Below are 20069 nucleotides of genomic sequence, written 5' to 3'. Positions count from 1 at the left end.
GCAAGTACACATCTATAAAGCATTTGAGAGTAAGGCCTCAACAAGTAAATACTGGGGTACCTGGGTGGCTCTGCTTTAGGCTCAGATCATGATCTCGGGGTCCTGGGATCGAGTCCCACATCCTGCTTCTCCCTCTTTCTTTGTCTCTGCCTCTCTCTCTGTGTCTCTCATGAATAAATAAATAAAATCTTTTTAAAAGAAGGTAAGTATATAAGAAATTTGAACAATATCATCAAGCTACTTGAACTAATTGGCCCCCACTAACACTCCAGACAAAAAAACAGATAAAAAAATAATAAATGCACTTGGAATACTCATCACAATATTGTAAACACAAAACAAATCTCAATACATTTAGTAAATTAAAAATATTTTAGGGCAGCCCCGGTGGCCCAGTGGTTTAGGGCTGCCTTCAGCCCAGGGTGTGATCCTGGAGACCCGGGATTGTCAGGATCCCTGCAGGGAGACTGCTTCTCCCTCTGCCTCTCTCTCTCTCTCTATTTCTCTCTCTCTGTCTCTCTCTGTCATGAATAAATAAATAATAAATCTTTAAAAAAAATAAAAAATAAAAAAATAAAAATATTTTAAAAGTGTACTTGACCAAAAGGGAAATTAATCATAGCAATATACCGGGAGATTTCCCAAATAGTTGGAAATTAAACAACACACTTATAATAATGTCTATTTCAAGGAATATATTAAAAGGAAAAATAAAGTATTTTGAAGTGATAAAAATAAAATGCAACATATCAAAATTTATGAGAAGCAGCTAACATAGTACTTAGAGGACAATTTATGGTTGTATGTGCTAGTGTAAGAAAAAGGAAAAATCTGGGGCACCTGGGTGGCTCAGCAGTTGAGTGTCTACCTTGGCGCAGGTTGTGATCCCAGGGTCCTGGGATCGAGTCCCACATCGGGCTCCCTGCTCTGTGGGGAGTCTGCTTCTCCCTCTGCCTGTGTCTGCCTCCCTCTGTGTCTCTCATGAATAAATAAACAAAATCTTAAAAAATAAGGTACTACATAGATATAGTGATACATAAAACTATAGTTATACCTATTTATAGTTCTATTTACCTGTTTTAGACAACATACCAAGGAGGTGCTATATGCGTGGCTGGGTCTATGTGTGTGTTTGTGTATTTTGCACGTGTGCAAGCACTCCTGCAACTTCTCACTAACTCTGAATTTATGTCCATAGATCATTTGTCAAAATAAACGACACCCTGATGACAAGGAACACGCCTTCCTCTCTACTGCACGTGAACCCATCAGAAACACTGATCCGATACTGGGTCACAAAAATCAATCACCAGGTGCCATGGCCAGTGGTGGCAGCCAGGTTGTAACAGAGCTGTTCCCCACAACCATGAGGACAGACCCCAAAGAAAAGTATGCAGGTAAAATAGCAGAATAGACTCTTAACAGGCATGAGGCTGCATTTATTTCAGATTTATTTGCCTTTAAGTTGATAAATTGATATATTCTTCAGCAGAAAAGGTCTGGAATAGAGACTATTTATCTCAGAACTGAGTATTTGTCCCTGGTTCACTTCAGTCTCTTTTTTTTTCCTGCACTGAAATCATTCTTGTCCTTTTAGGTTCTACAGAAAACAGAGATATAACAAACAATATTCTGAGAAAATGATCTGATAAGGCTAAGATGCAGCAGCAGCAGAACGTAAAAAGCATTCCTTCTGGAAACTGGCCACCCTCCTTCTAAACACCTCTTGGATGGAAAGGGAAATAACACCGGAAGTTACTGATTTTATAAAATGCAGAATACCTGTCAGAGTCAGGGGCATATCTTTAAGTGATCAAAGGCCTTCAAGGCTGTTGGGTGGCACCCTCAGGAGTTCTCTGGGTGAAATCTGACACTGCCCCCTCCCACCCCAAGGAGGGAGGCCAGGAGAACCAGGGGACCAGGCAGGCTACTCCACCTGCGCAGGTGGCGGGTTGAAGAAGCAGGGGAACTTACTCAGGAGCTTTGTCTCCCACGCTGACCACACGAGTAGGTCTCCAAATGGGCCAGAGGATCTTAAGTGTTTACACTAAGGCCTTAACTGGGCTCAGCCGTGTCCACCCTCCATATGGTCTCAACAGCACATCTGAGGGCTGAGACCTTACAGTGACTCTGGGAGGGAGGGGGGTGGGGTGAGGTAGGGCAAGGGAAGGGGATGGGGAGGGGATGGGTCATGCATTCCAGCCCCAGGGGAGGAGCAGCAGCCTGGATTGCCCCGGCCAGGCCTAGGAGCCTGGGGCAGTGCTGTCTTCCTGATGACCTCTTACACTTAATCCCATGGTGGGGAGGGGAATAAAATAAAAGCATGATTCAATTCCCAAGACAGAAAGCTAGTAAACTAACAACAAAATAAACCAGAAAGAAAGCCAAAGCAAAGAGACAATAATAAAGATTAGGAAGTGGAGACTGGAAAAACTAATTTAAACTAATTTAAAACTTTTTAATAAATAATAATAAATATTTAAAGACATGTAAACCACCAGCTAACTTAATTACTTGGGGGCCCAAAAGGAAATGTGGATTAAAATGAAATATTTTCTAGGGGTGCCAGGGTGGCTCAGTCCCTTAAGGATCTGCCTTCAGCTCAGGTCATGATCTCAGGATCCCAGGATTGAGCCCCACATGGGGCTTCCCGCAGGGAGCCTGCTTCTCCCTCTGCCTATGTCTCTGCCTCTCTCTGTGTCTGTCATGAGTAAATAAAATAAATAAATAAATAAATAAATGGGAAAGAAATGGGACCCAAAAAGATGCCAAAATGATATTTTAAACAGTATATCAAAATGAAAAATTAGAAAACATTATTTCTTAATGATAATGAAAATACAACATATCAAGCTTGTGATTATATCTAAACTAATGACTACAGGGCAATTTATAGCTCTCAAGGCATATTAGAAAAGATAAAAGGCTAAAAAAATCAGTGACTGAAGCTTCTGTCTTAAGAAGCTAGAAATCGAAACAGCAAATTTAACCCGACAGAGAAGACCAAAAGAAAGACCAACAAAAACTAGAGTTTGATTCTTGAAAAACAATTAAAAAATTGTTAATCTACTAGGAGGATTGACTAAGAAAATATGAGAACAGAAAACAAATTACTTATACCAGAAATGAAAACGAAAGATTCTTTTTTAAAAAAGATTCTATTTATTTATTCATGAGAGACTCAGAGAGAGATGCAGAGACACAGGTGAAGTGATAAAAATAAAATGCAACATATCAAAATTTATGAGAAGCAGCTAACATAGTACTTAGAGGGGAAGCTGACATGGGACTCAATCCCAGGACCCTGGGATCACGACCTGAGTCAAAGGCAGATGCTCAACTACGGAGCTACCCACGTGCCCCATAACGGAAAGTTTCTTTGTAAATCCTACTGATATCAGAAAGTAATGAGGATATTATAAACTACCACACTATCTTAATAAATTTGAAAATTCAGATTAAATGAGAAATCCTTAAAAACACAGCCTACCAAAAGTAACACAAGAAGACATTTTTTTTTAAGTTGAATAATTAAAGAAGATGTGGTCTATGTATACAACAAAATATTCCTCAGCCATTAGAACGACAAATACCCACCATTTGCTTCGACATAGATGGAACTGGAGGGTATTATGCTGAGTGAAGTAAGTCAATCGGAGAAGGACAAGCATAATATGGTCTCATTCATTTGGGGAATATAAAAAATAGTGAAAGGGAATAAAGGAGAAAAAAATGAGTGGGAAATATCAGAAAGGGAGACAGAACATGAGAGACTCCTAACTCTGGGAAATGAACTAGAGGTGGTGGAAGGGGAGGTGGGCAGGGGGATGGTGTGACTGGGTGACGGGCACTGAGGGGGACACTTGAGGGGATGAGCACTGGGTGTTATTCTATATGTTGGCAAATTAAACACCAGTAAAAAATAAATTTATTAAAAAAATTAAAATAAAAATTGAATAATTCTACATCAATTTAAGTCATTGAATCTATCACACAAACTTTTCCCTGGAAGGTAGGAGGGAAATATCCAGTCTAGATGAAAAATTTTTCTAAATACTTAAGGAAGAACTGGTACACTCTTACAGAAACTTTTCAGACAATAGAAGGAATGCACATGTCAAGAGTTTACCTTACTGCTAGATGGAAGGGATCCATGTTATCTCCAGGGACATGGGAAGTTGGCTACTGATCCTTGGCCCAGAGAAGACTAGAAGTGCCTAAAATGTGAAATGCCCCTGGCAGTACATGGGGCTACCTTGTCTTCATTGTATAGGGATGTTGGGGGTGATGGTTTACATCTCATTTAACCAGAGACATAGCCTGGGTTGGGTAAATCACCAGTTGGGGATAAATATACTTTTCCTGGGACTCTCCTGAGGCCACTATTCCTTGTACTCATCTTGGTGGCTGATAATTAAAATACAGAGAGGAAACTGTGACTGAACAAGGACTGTGAGGACTTACTTCTGGAGTTCTCTCAGGCCCCAGATACTTTGCTTGTCCTTTGTTTTTCCTGCTGTACCTTACGGAAATACAACCCAAAGAGTCTGGTGAGTTCTTTCAATCATCTGCCTCTATACAATTGATGGAATTGGCACAGTGGACAAGTTTTAAAGTATCCTTGGCTCCACAGTTTGAATAATGGCTGTGACTTTATTTGGGAGAGAGACAGATAGAAAAGATGGCCAAAGGAGAACATAATGGAGAACCACTGATGCCAGCTGGGTTTCATGGCCATCCCTGGGGCCAACTCCCTAAAGCACCACAGTCATGGCTGTAAGGAAAATCTTATCTGGGGCTTTGGTGTTGGTATATCTAGAGCCAAAGATGAAGTACAAGTGCATTGTAAAAGAAATTCGAGCCGAGGTCAGAAGGGAAAATGGTACCTGGGGGGCTTTGAACTCTTTCACCAAGAATGAAGTAAGAAACAGCCTGGACCACCAGGTGAGGACTTAATGTGTGCACTCCTGGCGTGTTTTTGTTGTAATTTTTTTTAAATAATTAAGAGTAGGTGACTTTTAGAAATTAAAAGAAACTTGACTGCCAAGTCATGGCTGGTGATTGTTAAGAGAGGGACATGACATCATAGAGAAGCTTGAGGGAAATCTGTTTTGATGGGAATATGGTCCCCGTCCAATCAATGATCACCAAAAAAAAAAAAAAAAAAAAAAAAATACATAGGTAGCGGCGGGGGAGAATCAAGACTACCTAAGCATGGGGAGATGTGGTCAAAGACTCAGGCTGTTTTGTGAGCAAGCCTAGGGAACTCCCTTCCTCTTGAACATCTGTTGAAGTAGATTTTACACATGAATGAATATCAAAGAACTCTTTTTCTTGCACCAGATACACCCAAGTGGAAGGGAATGCTCGGTCTTATTCAGACCCTCAGGTAGCACCAGCTTTTGCAGAAATTGGTATAAAGGGACAAATTTCCAATCTCCAATGAGTTAACCAGGGTAAATGGGGTGTGGAATTGTATAAAGTACAATAAGACAGGAATTGTGCAACTCTAGTCCTACGTAGGAAGTGGAATACTCCTTCCAAAGTGGCTGTGGAAATGTTGGGAAAGCAAGCAACTTTGGACTTGGCAACTGGTGAGTCTACAGTTTCTTCTCATTTTGTCTTTATTTTTATTTTTATTTTTTTTCCTCATTTTGTCTTTAACTCAGTTGATGTGGGAGGCTGTAACATTATCATTGTTTTGCAGAAATGTAGGGTGTTTGGGGCTTCAGGGTTCTTCCTGCGGTAGCTTGCACTTCCCTGACAGGTGTCATTCCTCATCAAAACCATCCATTCCGGCTCCTCAGAGAAGCCTAAGGAAACCTCTCCAGAAAATGGGGGGTGGGCAAGAAATAGAGAGGGGGGTGTCACCCTGCCTCGTGCAGCTCCAAGTGAGTGCAATGTCTATACTCGTATTGCCCATCTGTAGTCCATGGATGGTGTAAAATCACTGATGCTGAGCCACCTGCGCCAGGCTGGGCTGCAAGAAGCTGTACCTCCTGCGAGCTGAAGCTCTGCTCTGCTGCAGAAGGGGGGCCGGGTGTTAGGAGTTCATATATTTTCAACGTGGATGGCACGTTGAAAATATAGGTGTGCTCTCACCTGAGGGCACAAACAGAAAATACAGGCCAATCTTAGATGAAATGATGGGCAGAGCACATCTTACAAGCTAACACACCAGCATGTCTGCTTAGGTTTGTGGGGAAGAGAGCTTGTGTCAGGTTTATGTGTTGTCCTCTCCGCAGACTCAGCACAGCAGCAGGAAGCTGTGGGGAGAAGACACACGTAGGAAAGGGAAATGTCAGGATCTTGTATCAAGGGCAGCTCTGGTTATCTAAGGAACAGATAACTCTTGGGCTTTTGTTTTCCAAAAGCCATTATGGCTTTGCCACGAATAGAGTTGAAAATCCTCCTGGTTCAGCAAAATAGCATGGGAAGCACAGCTAGGGTCCCTCTTGGAGCTCAGCAGGTTGGAAGGGTGCCACCACACGTCCCAGGCCGAGAGCAGCCGCAGCGCCAATCTGGGCAGGACTGGGCATGACCACACGGCCCAGAAAGTCAGGGTGCTAGGGGTGGAGAAGAGACAGATGCATCGCAGTGACCACAGATGCTGTCAACAGAGGTGAGGAGAACATCTCTCTTCTGGTCACATGAGATGCTGCTCGAATCATGAACTGCCTAATAAAGCCAGTTAGATCTTCACATTTACCCTGTTGAATTTTGGCTTTTTTGTTTGTTTGTTTGTTTTTTAAACATGAGGAAACATCTACTATCTTTGTTCTATGATGATCTATGATGTCTCTCCCTTTGGTAACCCTAAGCTCACTGCTTCTGACGTGAGCAATGACAGTGGCAGATGTCCCACCAGTCAAAGAAACACATTCTCCAATTTGTACTTTTTTTTTTTTTTAGAAAAGCTTCTAGTAAGATTGTATATGCTCAAAGATCCATGTACCAGCAACAGCACTTTTTGAAGGCCAGTGAGCAAGAGGTTTTATTTGATCTTCTAGATAATTCTACTCAAGATTAAACAATAATATACTCAAATGGTACTGCTCACTGAAAGTTGTAATTTGTGAATTGTGTGGCCTAATATATAGGATTTATCATGATTTTGATGATGATTCTTATCTGGTGCTGAAAAGGCCACATTTCTTCTTAGTATCTTTAAAAGAAGAAAAGATAGTGACTAAGTATTCCCATTCAGTGACTAATATTTGTGTCTTTAAGAATTTCTCTATTAATGCTTCAATCTATTGTCCAAATTGCTTTAAGCAACTAATGAGTGGCAACATTTTTTTAGATTGCCGTATCTTTATAATTTATCCTGGGTATTTTAGATTACCTATTATCATTGTGTCCACCTACCTGTCCTGCACTTGGTTTTGTGCCTCCAGCTAACATCCTAATGGATGTTCTTTTACTGGTTCTGTTATGTCCTAATAACCCTAAAAGCTCACCTGGAAAAAGATATATTAATGATAATAGAAAGATTATTAGAAGTCTCTGTATGTGGCAAGTGCTATGTTATGTGCTTTATTCTATTTTGTTTTTTTTTAAATATTTTATTTATTTATTTGACAGGGAGCGCATAAGCAGGAGGAGCAGCAGGCAGGGGGTGGTGGGAAGAAGCAGGCTTCCCACTGAGTGGGGAGCCTGATGCGGGGCTCAATCCCAGGACCCTGAGATCATGACCTGAGCTGAAGGTAGACCCTTAACCAATGGAGCCACCCAGGAGCCCCTGTTATGTGCTCTATAGATAGATCTCATTTAATTGTCGAGCTGAGAGATGTAATTATGATCCCTTCTTTATAGATTTGGGGACAGAGGCTCTCAGAGTCCCACACATGGAGAATGACAAAGCCACACTTGCAAGCCAGCTGTGCTGAATGGAGGGAGGCAGAAGGCAGCCTTCTCTCATACCTGGTCTTGCTGTTTGCCTTGTGTTCATCCAGCATCATTACCAACGGTTCATGGAACCGGAACTGGTTGGGGTTGTTTTATTTCCAAGTCTCTTATTTATTTATTTATTTATTTATTTATTTATTTATTTATTATTCATTCATTCATTCATTCATTCATTCATGAGAGACACAGAAAGACATAGGCAGAGGGAGGAGAAGCGGGCTCCATGCAAGGACCTGATGTGGTACTCAATCCTGGGAATCTGGGATCACGCCCTGAGCCAAAGGCAGGCGCTCAACCACTGAGCCACCCAGGCATCCCTCTTAATGATTTTTTAATTGAAGTATAATTAACAAAGTATTGTAATAGTTTCAAGTATACAATACAATGATTTAACAATCCTATCCATCACTCAGTGCTCATCTCAGCAAGTGTACTCTTAATCCCCTTTATCCATTTCATCTATCCCCCCAGTCAACTCCCCTCTGGCAACCTTCAGTTTGTGCTCTGTATTTAGGAGTCTGTTGGGTTGTTTTTTTGGCTTTTGTTTTTTTGTTTTTGAACCGGGCCTATTTTTAAGGAGAATGCTTTAGCAACCAGCCTAAGTGTGGTTGAAATATTCAGTGTCAAGTGTTGAATAACTGTTCTGAATTTCATGGTTTAATCTAGACCAATTGTGTTAATATTTCCAACAGCGGGATATAGGGGCTCAGGGCAGCCCACCCCAAATTGTACCAACATGACATCTTGATTCTCTTGAATTGAAGCTACTTGGCAAACAGCCAGTGCAAAGACTCTCAGACCCTCCTCTGTCCCTCTGAAAGCAGGAAATAAACCTCCCATATGAAAATTACCCTTCCTGTCCTAAGAAGTAAAAAGACATCATTATCACCAGATATAGGAACTTTCAAATTGGAGAAACAAATTTTGTTACTTTTCACTAATCTACTACCTCAGCCCAAATTCCACTTAGAAATTCCTTACTAATTAAAACCCCCATGGGGCACCTGGGTGGCTCAGCGGTTGAGCATCTATCTGCCTTTGGCTCAGGTCATGATCCCGAGGTCCTGGGTTCGAGTCCTGTATTGGACTCCCCGCAAGGAGCCTGCTTCTCCCCCTGCCTATGTCTCTGCCTCTCTCTGTGTCTCTCATGAATAAAGTTTTTTTAAAAGTCTTTAAGACAAGACAAGACAAAACAAAACAAAAACATTTTTTCCTTTATCCTGTCAGTTCTCCACAAATTTATTGTCCCTTTGTCTAAAATGTATAAAAACTGCCTTCGTTGGTCATTTCTTTGGGTCTCAGTGTCATAATATGTCTACATATGCAATAAATGAGCCAAGTGAACCCTGTAGGTAAAAAAGCGTTTTCTTCTTCCCATTCAGCAGAATCAAACTGCTGGTGCATGAGCACAATTTAATGCAGTGTCATCAAATTCCACCAGTAATCAGTGGATCCCTCCCCATTATGAATCTGCAGGGGAAAAACATTCCTGATTTATTTTTAAATGTCCCTGGTGATGCAGTAAAAGAGAATCATGTAATTAAATAAGCACTAAATAAATGTCTTTTTTTTTAGCATATCTCATTTTATTATCCTTCACTTTATTTTGCTTCGCAGATACTGCATTTTTTTTTTACAAATTGAACGTTTGTGGCAACGCTGCATCAAGCATATCTGTTGGTACCATTTTTTCCAATAGTACATGCTCACTTCAGCCCTCCATGTCACATTTCTGCAATTCTCACAAAATTTCAAACTCTGTCATCATTATCACGTTTGTTATGGTGATCTGTGATCGGTCGTCTTTGATTTTACTACTCTAATTGCTTTGGGGTGCCGCAAAGCTCGCCAACACTATGGCAAACTTATTCAACAAAGGTTGTGTGGACTCTGATTGCTCCACTGACTGGTAATTCCAATGGATTTTTAATGGAAGTTCAAGTTTATTGGTCTCCAATGTTAGTGCTAAAGTATACACTGGATCATAAAGAGCATTAGAGGTTGAAGTTATAGACTGCGATAAATCACTACCGGGGCATAAACTTGATGATGCACTGTTGCTGTGTTTGATTTTGCTATAAAATTTATCCGTGGTAGGAGAGAGCTCCAAGGTTCTGCTCACTTAGTAGTGATCAATATTCACTTATGTGCCAAGATTCCAGATTGGAAACTCCAGAAAACAGAATCTTGGGAACACTGGCCTGGTTAGTTAGATACCAGTCCTGGAAACTTGCAAACTGCAAATAGCAAATCACTCTATTTTATATTTCCAAAAGATTTGGTCTTCTAACAAAATTAACAATATATATTCAATACAACCCCAATTCAGTTAGCAAAGGCTACCTGGCTCTGTACCTATCTGATGTTGAAGACGGTAAGATTATAAGAACTAATGGGATTTTTCTTCTTAATATTTTATCAATTTTCCAAATTCTCTACTGTTTTCTCAAGAACCCAAATGCTTCTTTCAAAGGGAAAGAGATCCAAAAATGAAAATCTAAAAAAAAAAAAAAGAAAATCTCTCTTACCTATATATATTGGTTAATATGTTCATCATTCATAATATGTTCATTATTTCTATCTTAATCTTCTTCTTTTTAAAGTAATCTCCACACCCAGCATGGAACCCAACACGGAGCTTGAACTCACGAGCTGAGCTGAGATTAAGAGTCAGATACTTAACCAACTAAGCCACCCAGGCACCCCTCCCCACTCTTTTTAAACTACCTTAATCTTCTAATGAGTGGAATACACTAGTAAAAGGAAAAGTGCCATCAAAGGCTTTTGAAATATTTGTTGAATCCTTGATTGCTGACCTGCTTTATTATTTTTAGCCTATAATTAATGGACTTCTGCTTCTGTTTATAAAGATGTGGCTTTGTCCTTCAGGAGGCAAGTACAAAGAAACTTGCTACTGAGGGGAGATTTATTTTGCTGTCAAAAATATGAAGCAACATAGATCCTGAGTCATCCCATTAAAGTGTCTTGTTTCATTCTCTTTTTCTCAAGAAAGTTCTTGACAATGTTTGTTGATTCATACTTATCCCTCTTTTAACTATTTTGGCCTGTTTCATAAGAAAGAAAAAGAGAAGGGAAAATAAATTTAACATCTGAATAAAAAGAAATATCCTGCAAACAAGTCATAGCCTGATGATTCTACATTTCTAATTAACTGCTTAGAATCTCTGAAATTCAAATTTAGCATACAGGTGCTTCTCTGCTGCACTCCATCCCTTCACCCCTTATACCCAGATTCTTTCTCAATAGAGTATTTCTAAAAATGAGTACCTGTCAGGGATGCCTGGGTGGCTCAGTTGATTAAGCGACTGACTCTTGATTTTGGCTCAGGTCATGATCCCAAAGTCGTGAGATCAAGCTCCACATCAGGCTCTGCACTGGGTATGGAGCCTGCCTATGATTCTCCCTCTCCCTCTCCCTGCCCCACTCGCATACACTTTCTCCCTCTCTCTCTCTTTAAACAAATAAGCAATAATGAGTACCTGTCTCTTGTTTCCATAAATACATATTAACACATCTGCAATCTAATTTAGATTTTCCATAATATTTAGCCACTTTAATACATTGGTAAATATCAATCTTCAGAAACTGATTTATCCAACACAATTTAAGGGGTACTTTGTTAATTCTTTGAGGTGATTTTATTTATGGTAATTTGGTGTGGGGAAACTGTCAAATTCCCTTTTCCCTGTGAGGAAAACATAATCTTACTTTCTTTCTTTGAAAACACTGCAGTGTCGAAATAGAAAACTTACCAGATTTTGAAACTTGGATGATTCTGTGACTTTTGACAACATAAGGATTTCACCAAGAATAACATAGACCTTTTACGCACATGTGAGAGAATATGTCTGGGTGATGTGCCTGGAAGAGGAATTGCAGAATTGTTGGATGTGAACGTATGTGTTTTCCCACCTGAACTATATGAGAATCTATTTTCCTACACCTGCTGCAATGCTGAGTATTGCCATTCTCTCTGTCCATCTGAAATACTGCCCAAAAGTATTTCATTGCTCTTCGAGGCTGTAGTTCTTTGCCTTCCAAAGGAGTATCTTCTCACTTAGATTTCTTCTTTTGTGAATTATCCTTTTGTATTACCTGCTCACTCTCCTATTTGGATTTTAAAACTAATATATTTTTAGGAGTTCTTTATTCAGAACATTCTTTTTTTCTGTTTTGTTTATTTCAGACAACTTTACATATTTACCAGCTCTTCTACTTTCTTAATCTTAATTGTGTTTTTCATTTCTTTTGTTGTTTCGAGGTTTTAATTCTGTTATGATTGAACATTGTAATTTTTACTCTATGATTGTGTGTCTGTGTCTGTCCTGTTTTAGGAACACTTTCCTTTCCGGAAGTCAAAATACATTCTTCTACATTTCTGCCTAATATTTCTGAAGGCTTATTTGTCACATTTTCTCTCAAATCCACCTACACGTTGTTTTTTATGTGAGGCAGAAGGTGGGGATCTAACTTTTTTCTTTTATATTGATCAAACTAATTGTCACAACACCACTTACTTGTTTCTTTCTTCATGGACTTTTTTTGTGTGTGTATTTCCCTCTCAGGTTTTATATTCATATTTTGAATCCTTTTATATATTCCTTCCACAGTGTCTTTGTTTTTTAAGACTTATTAATTTTAGAAAGGGACAGGACAAGCATGAGTGGGGGAAAGAGGAGAGGGAGAGAGAGAGAGAGAAAGAGAATCTTGAGTAGACTCCCTGCTGAGCATGGAGCCCAACACAGGACTCAATCTCACCACCCTGATCAGGGTCCTGACCTGAGTCAAAACCAAGAGCTGGACTCCTAACTGAATGAGCCAGCCAGGCACCCTGACACACTGTCTTAATTACAGAGATTTATAAGAAATTTTGAAAGATAATTCCTTTATGCTTTTTTAAAAAAACTTCCTGTCTCCTCTGGGATATAAACCTTCATCATTGACGGTGTTAGCTCTTCACTAAAAGGCATTTTTGTGCATTTGTTGCTATTGCTGTTGTTTTTTCCCTTTTCTTTCCTGAACACATACTTGTACCCCTTTTCACAGTTTCCCTGTAGTTGCATGTAGCCATGAAACTTGTCAAGATCTTGACAAGGAAATGCGAGCAGGAGTGAGAGGAGCCAGTTTTGAGTCAAGCTTTTGTAAATTGGTATTTCTCAATGGACCTTCTTTCCCTGGATTCCAGAGCAGTTGACAAGGCCAACAGGTGGATGGGTCTACTTCTCTAAATCACCGCTCGAAGAAAGATACCCACTGGCGAGGCACAGCCACCTGGCATTCTTTTGTGAGGAAGAGTAATCTCGTTTGTTTGAGCCACTATACTCTTTGGGGATGATTTGATATTGCAGCCAAATGTGCTCTAATACACCTTTCCACATCTTCCAAATCTTTACATCTTACAAACATTTGGACAAGAAGAATCTTGGAAACATTACAGTAATGAATCTTCTTATTCCTTCAGTATTTAATCCTGATGTTCTGAATATTCCTTCATAACTATAATTTATTCTATCAGAGCCTGACATCATTTACTGTCTTTATCACTGTGGCTTATAAGAAAGAAGCTCCAGCATATACCTTAACTCTCTGTGGAATTTCCAATTACCGTCATCCTTGTTATTGCTTATGGAATTCTGGTTCCATCTCTTCTGTTCATAATACACAAGAGGAGATGTTTCATTACAATCAGAAGTTGATTCAATGCATGAATGGATGTTACCATGGAAAAGCTGTGATATTGAGGGGATGGAAATTCTCTCCCTGAAATTGAGATTTTGATTCATTTTAGCTAGATTCAAAACCCATAACCTATTACTCTGTGTCCCTAAGCTTTTTTTTTTTATTTAAGAATTTTATTTATTTGAGAGAAAGAGAGAGAGAGAAAGAGAGAAACTGCAAATGGGGCAGAGGGGAAGGGAGAGAGAATTTGAAGCAGACTGCACTGAATGTGGAGTCCAATGTGGGGCTTGATCCCATGACCACAAGATCATGACCCAAGTAGAAACCAAGAGTGGTCACTCAATCGACTGAGCCACCCAGGCACCCCTGCCTCCCTACACTTCTTGTCATTGATCATCTGGGAGAATCGAAATGGTATGATTTATAAAGCAAGTGATTCTAATCTGAGTTGAGCAGACATACTAAAGACAATCAGATTAATCATGCATGGGAAAGAGAAACTGAGGGTGGAGAGAAATAGTATTTACTATTTTGGAGTCTTTGTTAGTAGCAAAACTGGAGATGCAAATATCATGTAATATGAGCCAGAATATGATATATACATATGTATAAATATATATTTCATATAAATTATATTATTTAAATTAATTAAATTATTATTTATATTTATATATTATTATATATAATAATTATATTATATATAATTATAATTATATTATTATATTATTTATAAACTTGATATATAATATCACATTATATTAATAAATTATTATTAATATTATAAATTATATATCATTAAAATATATAATCATATTATATATAAAATATATATAAAATTATATATTATTTATAAATTTAATATATGATATTTAATATTATATTATATTTAAAAACTAATATTAATATTATAAATTTTTATATAATATAAAATATATTATATATATTTATACATATGTATCTCCTGTGTAATCTTCCCTGGTGAGGAGTGCTTTTTGCCATAGACACCATCCTCAAGCACTGTATATGGTACAATCAGGCAATGCTATTTAAAGCATGGTTGGTTTCTGGTGAAAGAAATAGGTAAGATTGTGGGAATATGCTTTAGAAGGTTTTATAGAACTTGAACATTTCTGCAACCTCACATAACACATTTTTGTATTTAAGAAAGTATTCTAATGACTATCTTCATGTGGATTGTTTCCTTCATATCTCATGGTAGTAGAATAGTGATACTGTAGCAACAGGTCTGACCTATAGCATATGGAGCTCTAGGGGTGTTTCTAAAATCCCATGTGCTCTAGATCTTCCCTTGGGTGGAAGCAGAACATGTTTTTTTGTTTGTTTTATAAATGTGGCATCTGTTCAGTTGAGCTTTAAGAATACCAGTCTTCTAATCAGCAACATAGAATACCTATAGTCTAGGGTATTGAGAAAGATTTCAAATTAGAGTAATAGGTGCAAATTTTAATCAAAGTCCTGGTTGAGAAAAATGTATGTGAGACTAATTTTTAAAAGAATCTGGAGTTTATTTTTCAAAGCCAAAACAACATTAATACATGAAATTTTTTTGCATGTCTTGATTCTCCAAGAATATTGAGTCTACAGTATGTTGCCGGATGTAAACAAAATAAACATACACACTATCCTCTTGCATTTGGTAAATAAGTTAACTGATTTTCTCTGGCAGTGCTCAGTCTCACAGATGGAAGTTCAGGGGCCCAGGTGTGGGAGTTTAGAATGGGTGTAGTGAGAGGTCACGGTTGTAAGGGGGAAATCTGGCCAGTGAATATGGCTCAAATGATAAAGGGGACAGAGTTGCTTAGGGGTGGAAGGTAGGTCAAAGTAGGTATGGGCCTTGAAATCATAAGTTCTCTTTTGATCATCTAAATAAATGACAGAGAATTGCTAGGACAGAGTTTGAAAATAGAAAGTAAGCAAATATACAGCAAGGCATTCAAATAAAGTGGTAGTATACACATGAGTTTCAATAGCTAGAAACGAGTGATGAGAAGGACAATATAAAATCAGCACTAAGTGATAGGAATATTTTTGCTTAAGTTTCCATATATTTTTTCTAGAATAGTGTTTTTTTTTTCACTATTTCCAGCCCATCACTTTCTGAACTCAAGATTTCACCTTAAAAATTTGTTAATATCAAAGTTTTTCTACTTCTCCTTTGCTTAATGTTGTCAGTTTGTGAAAACTAGAGAATGTAGTTCAAGAGTAGCATGAAATACACAGAAGAGATTGAAAATCCAAAGTAATCTGATCTTAGAATTTTCTTGTAGCCAATCAAGTTATAATATACTTGATGTACAATTGTGAGGAAAGAGTCACAAACCATAATCCAACCTATAATTACAATCCTGTTTCATTCTAGATAATTAGAAATACTAAAAGTGAGTTTTTCATCCTATACTGCATTTTCAAAAAATAAGTCTACAAAAATTTATGACCTGAGATAAAATTCTCTGAATGCTCTGAGCAAGTAATGTAATCTGTCAGTTGCTACATGTGTAAAATAAGCAAAGACAGTACGTTCCCTGAGGTCATTTTCAGCTCAGAATTTTGCTATTAATCTGTATTGCTGATTAAAATGTACTTCTAAACTCTTGGTGAGGAGTTGGTGCTGATTAAGGATATTTTTCCATGTGAGGTGATGTGTCTGCCTCAAAATTTACCTATTAGAACACCACAAAGGAAAAACTTTCCATCTATACCTGGAGAAGCACATTTAAAAATACACCAAACAAAGATAGATAAACCATTAGCCAGCCTTATTAAAAAGAAGAGAGAAAAGACTCAAATTAATAAAATCATGAATGAAAAAGGAGAGACCACTACCAACACCAAGGAAATACAAACGATTTTAAAAACATATTATGAGCAGCTATACACCAATAAATTAGGCAATCTTGAAGAAATGGACGCATTTCTGGAAAACCACAAACTACCAAAACTGGAACAGGAAGAAATAGAAAACCTGAACAGGCCAATAACCAGGGAGGAAATTGAAGCAGTCATCAAAAACCTCCCAAGACACCAAAGGCCAGGGCCAGATGGCTTCCCTGGGAGAATTCTATCAAACATTTAAAGAAGAAACCATACCTATTCTACTAAAGCTGTTCAGAAAGATAGAAAGAGATGGAATACTTCCAAACTTGTTCTATGAGGTCAGCATCACCTAGATTCCAAAACCAGACAAAGACCCCACCAAAAAGGAGAATTATAGACCAATATCCTTGATGAACATGGACGCAAAAATTCTCAACAAGATACTAGCCAATAGGATACAACAATACATTAAGAAGATTATTCACCATGACCAAGTGGGATTTATCCCCAGGGTGCAAGGCTGGTTCAACACTTGTAAAACAATCAATGTGATTCATCATATCAGCAAGAGAAAAAACAAGAACCATATGATCCTCTCAATAGATTTTTTTCTCAATAGAGAAAGTATTTGACAAAATACAGCATCCATTCTTGATCAAAACTCTTCAGAGTGTAGTTAGTGATAGAGGGAACATTCCTCAACATCTTAAAAGCCATCTACGAAAAGCCAACAGTGAATATCATTCTCAATGGAGAAACACTGGGAGCCTTTCACCTAAGATCAGAAACAAGACAGGGATGTCCACTCTCACCACTGCTATTCAACATAGTACTGGAAGTCCTAGCCTTAGCAATAAGACAACAAAAAGACATTAAAGGCATTCAAATTGGCAAGGAAGGAGTCAAACTCTCCCTCTTCGCAGGTGACATGATACTGTACATAGAAAACCCAAAGACTCCACCCCAAGATTGCTAGAACTCATATAGCAATTTGGCAGTGTGGCAGGATACAAAATGCCCAGAAGTCAGTGGCATTTCTATACACTAACAATGAGACTGAAGAAAGAGAAATTAAGGAGTCAATCCCATTTACAATTGCACCCAAAAGCATAAGATACCTAGAAATAAACCTAACCAAAGAGATAAAGGATCTATACCCTAAAAACTACAGAACGCTTCTGAAAGAAATTGAGGAAGACACAAAGAGATGGAAAAATATTCCATGCTCATGGATTGGAAGAATTAAGATTGTGAAAATATCAATGTTACCCAGGGCAATTTACACATTTAATGCAATCCCTATCAAAATACCATTGACTTTCTTCAGAGATTTGGAACAAATTGTTTTAAGATTTGTGTGGAATCAGAAAAGACCCCGAATAGCCAGGGAAATATTAAGAAAACCATAGCTGGGGGCATCACAATGCCAGATTTCAGGTTGTACTATAAAGCTGTGGTCATCAAGACAGTGTGGTACTGGCACAAAAACAGACACATAGATCAATGGAACAGAATAGAGAATCCAGAAGTGGACCCTCAACTTTATGATCAACTAGTATTCGACAAAGGAGGAAAGACTATCCACTGGAAGAAAGACAGTCTCTTCAATAAATGGTGCTGGGAAAATTGAACATCCACATGCAGAAGAATGAAACTAGACCACTCCCTTGCACCATACACAAAGATAAACTCAAAATGGATGAAAGATCTAAATGTGAGACAAGAGTCCATCAAACTCCTAGAGGAGAATACAGGCAACACCCTTTTTGAACCTGGCCACAGTAACTTCTTGCAAGATACATCCATGAAGGCAAGCGAAACAAAAGCAAAAATGAACTATTGGGATTTCATCAAGATAAGAAACTTCTGCACAGCAAAAGAAACAGTCAACAAAACTAAAAGACAACCTACAGAATGGGAGAAGATATTTGCAAATGACCTATCAGATACAGGGCTAGTTTCCAAGATCTATAAAGAACTTATTAAACTCAACAGCAAAGAAACAAACAATCCAATCATGAAATGGGCAAAAGACATGAACAGAAATCTCACAGAGGAAGACATAGACATGGCCAACAAGCACATGGGAAAATTCTCCGCATCCCTGGCCATCAGGGAAATACAAATCAAAACCACAATGAGATCCCACCTCACACCAATGAGAATGGGGAAAATTAACAAGACAGGAAACAACACATGTTGGAGAGGATGTGGAGAAAGGGGAACCCTCTTACACTGTTGGTGGGAATGTGAACTGGTGCAGCCACTCTGGAAAACTGTGTGGAGGTTCCTCAAAGAGTTAAAAATCGATCTGCCCTATGATCCAGCAATTGCACTGCTGGAGATTTACCCAAATATACAGATGCAGTGAAATGCCGGGACACCTGCACCCCGATGTTTCTAGCAGCAATGTCCACAATAGCCAAACTGTGGAAGGAGCCTCGGTGTCCATTGAAAGATGAATGGATAAAGAAGATGTGGTCTATGTATACAATGGAATATTCCTCAGCCATTAGAAACGACAAATACCCACCATTTGCTTCGACATAGATGGAACTGGAGGGTATTATGCTGAGTGACATAAGTCAATCGGAGAAGGACAAACATTATATGGTCTCATTCATTTGGGGAATATAAAAATTAGTGAAAGGGAATAAAAGGAAAAGGAGAAAAAATGAGTGGGAAATATCAGAAAGGGAGACAGAACATGAGAGACTCCTAATTCTGGGAAATGAACTAGGGGTGGTAGAAAGGGAGGTGGGTGGGGGGTGGTGACTGGATGACGGGCACTGAGGGGGGCACTTGATGGGATGAGCACTGGGTGTTATTCTATATGTTGGCAAATTAAACACCAATAAAAAATAAATTAAAAAAATAAAAATACACCAAACCTCGTAATCTTTCAAGACTCTTTGCCTCACTTGATTTTTCAGAGGTTCTACTGTTCAGGATACACCAGCTTGCTAAATTCTTAATTTTCCCTCACTGAAATAATTCACAGACCATTGTGTAACACATTACTGAAACTTGGACTCTCTTTATAAAGTTCAGAGACATGAACTTCAAACAGAAGTTACTCTAATGCCTGCAAATTTTAAAATGTAGTATTGACCATTTTTATTTTGAAGTCCCTAGATTTCTTCAAAAATAACAATTTTTCTAGTTTAGTCCAAAGTATTTAATGCAAGGCATCAAAACCCCCAAATGAAGAAATCCACTGTCTTTAATTCATTTTTTACTTGGCTCCAAGATGATAAAATTACCAAGCAGTTGGTTTATTTTATTTTATTTTTAAAATTTATTTATTAATCAGAGACACAGGGGGGGGGTGCAGAGACGCAGGCAGAGGGAAAAGTAGTCTCCATGCAGGGAGCCAGATGTGGGACTCGATCCCGTGTCTCCAGGATCAGGCCCTGGGCCGAAGGCGGCACTAAACTGCTGAGCCACCCGGGCTGCCCCAAGCAGTTGGTTTAAAGACATATAATGCAAGGGGGTGATTTAGAAAATGCCTAGAGATATTTTTGATTGTCACACTCAGGTGGAGATTGCTACTGGCATCTAGTGGGTAGAGACCAGGATTGCCATTGAATATTCTACAATATATAGTACAGCCTCTCCTTTCTCCC

General features: G+C 38.6%; 1 protein-coding gene across 2 annotated transcripts in view; it reads right to left on the bottom strand.

The window, feature by feature from the left end:
* Positions 1 to 2109, bottom strand: part of ABCA8 (ATP binding cassette subfamily A member 8) — a 76550-nt gene extending 74441 nt beyond the window's left edge. Inside the window, exon 1 of one of the 2 annotated variants that reach the window (XM_077853669.1) lies at positions 1975 to 2109. The gene's annotated coding sequence lies outside the window, so the exon portion shown is untranslated. The remainder of the gene's footprint in view (positions 1 to 1974) is intronic. The other variant, XM_077853670.1, reaches the window with a different exon arrangement.
* Positions 2110 to 20069: the final 17960 nt, after the last annotated feature.

This window comes from Canis aureus, chromosome 16, assembly GCF_053574225.1.
Source record: "Canis aureus isolate CA01 chromosome 16, VMU_Caureus_v.1.0, whole genome shotgun sequence".
Taxonomy (NCBI): Eukaryota; Metazoa; Chordata; class Mammalia; order Carnivora; family Canidae; genus Canis; species Canis aureus.
This window is presented reverse-complemented; position numbering and strand designations above follow the sequence as displayed.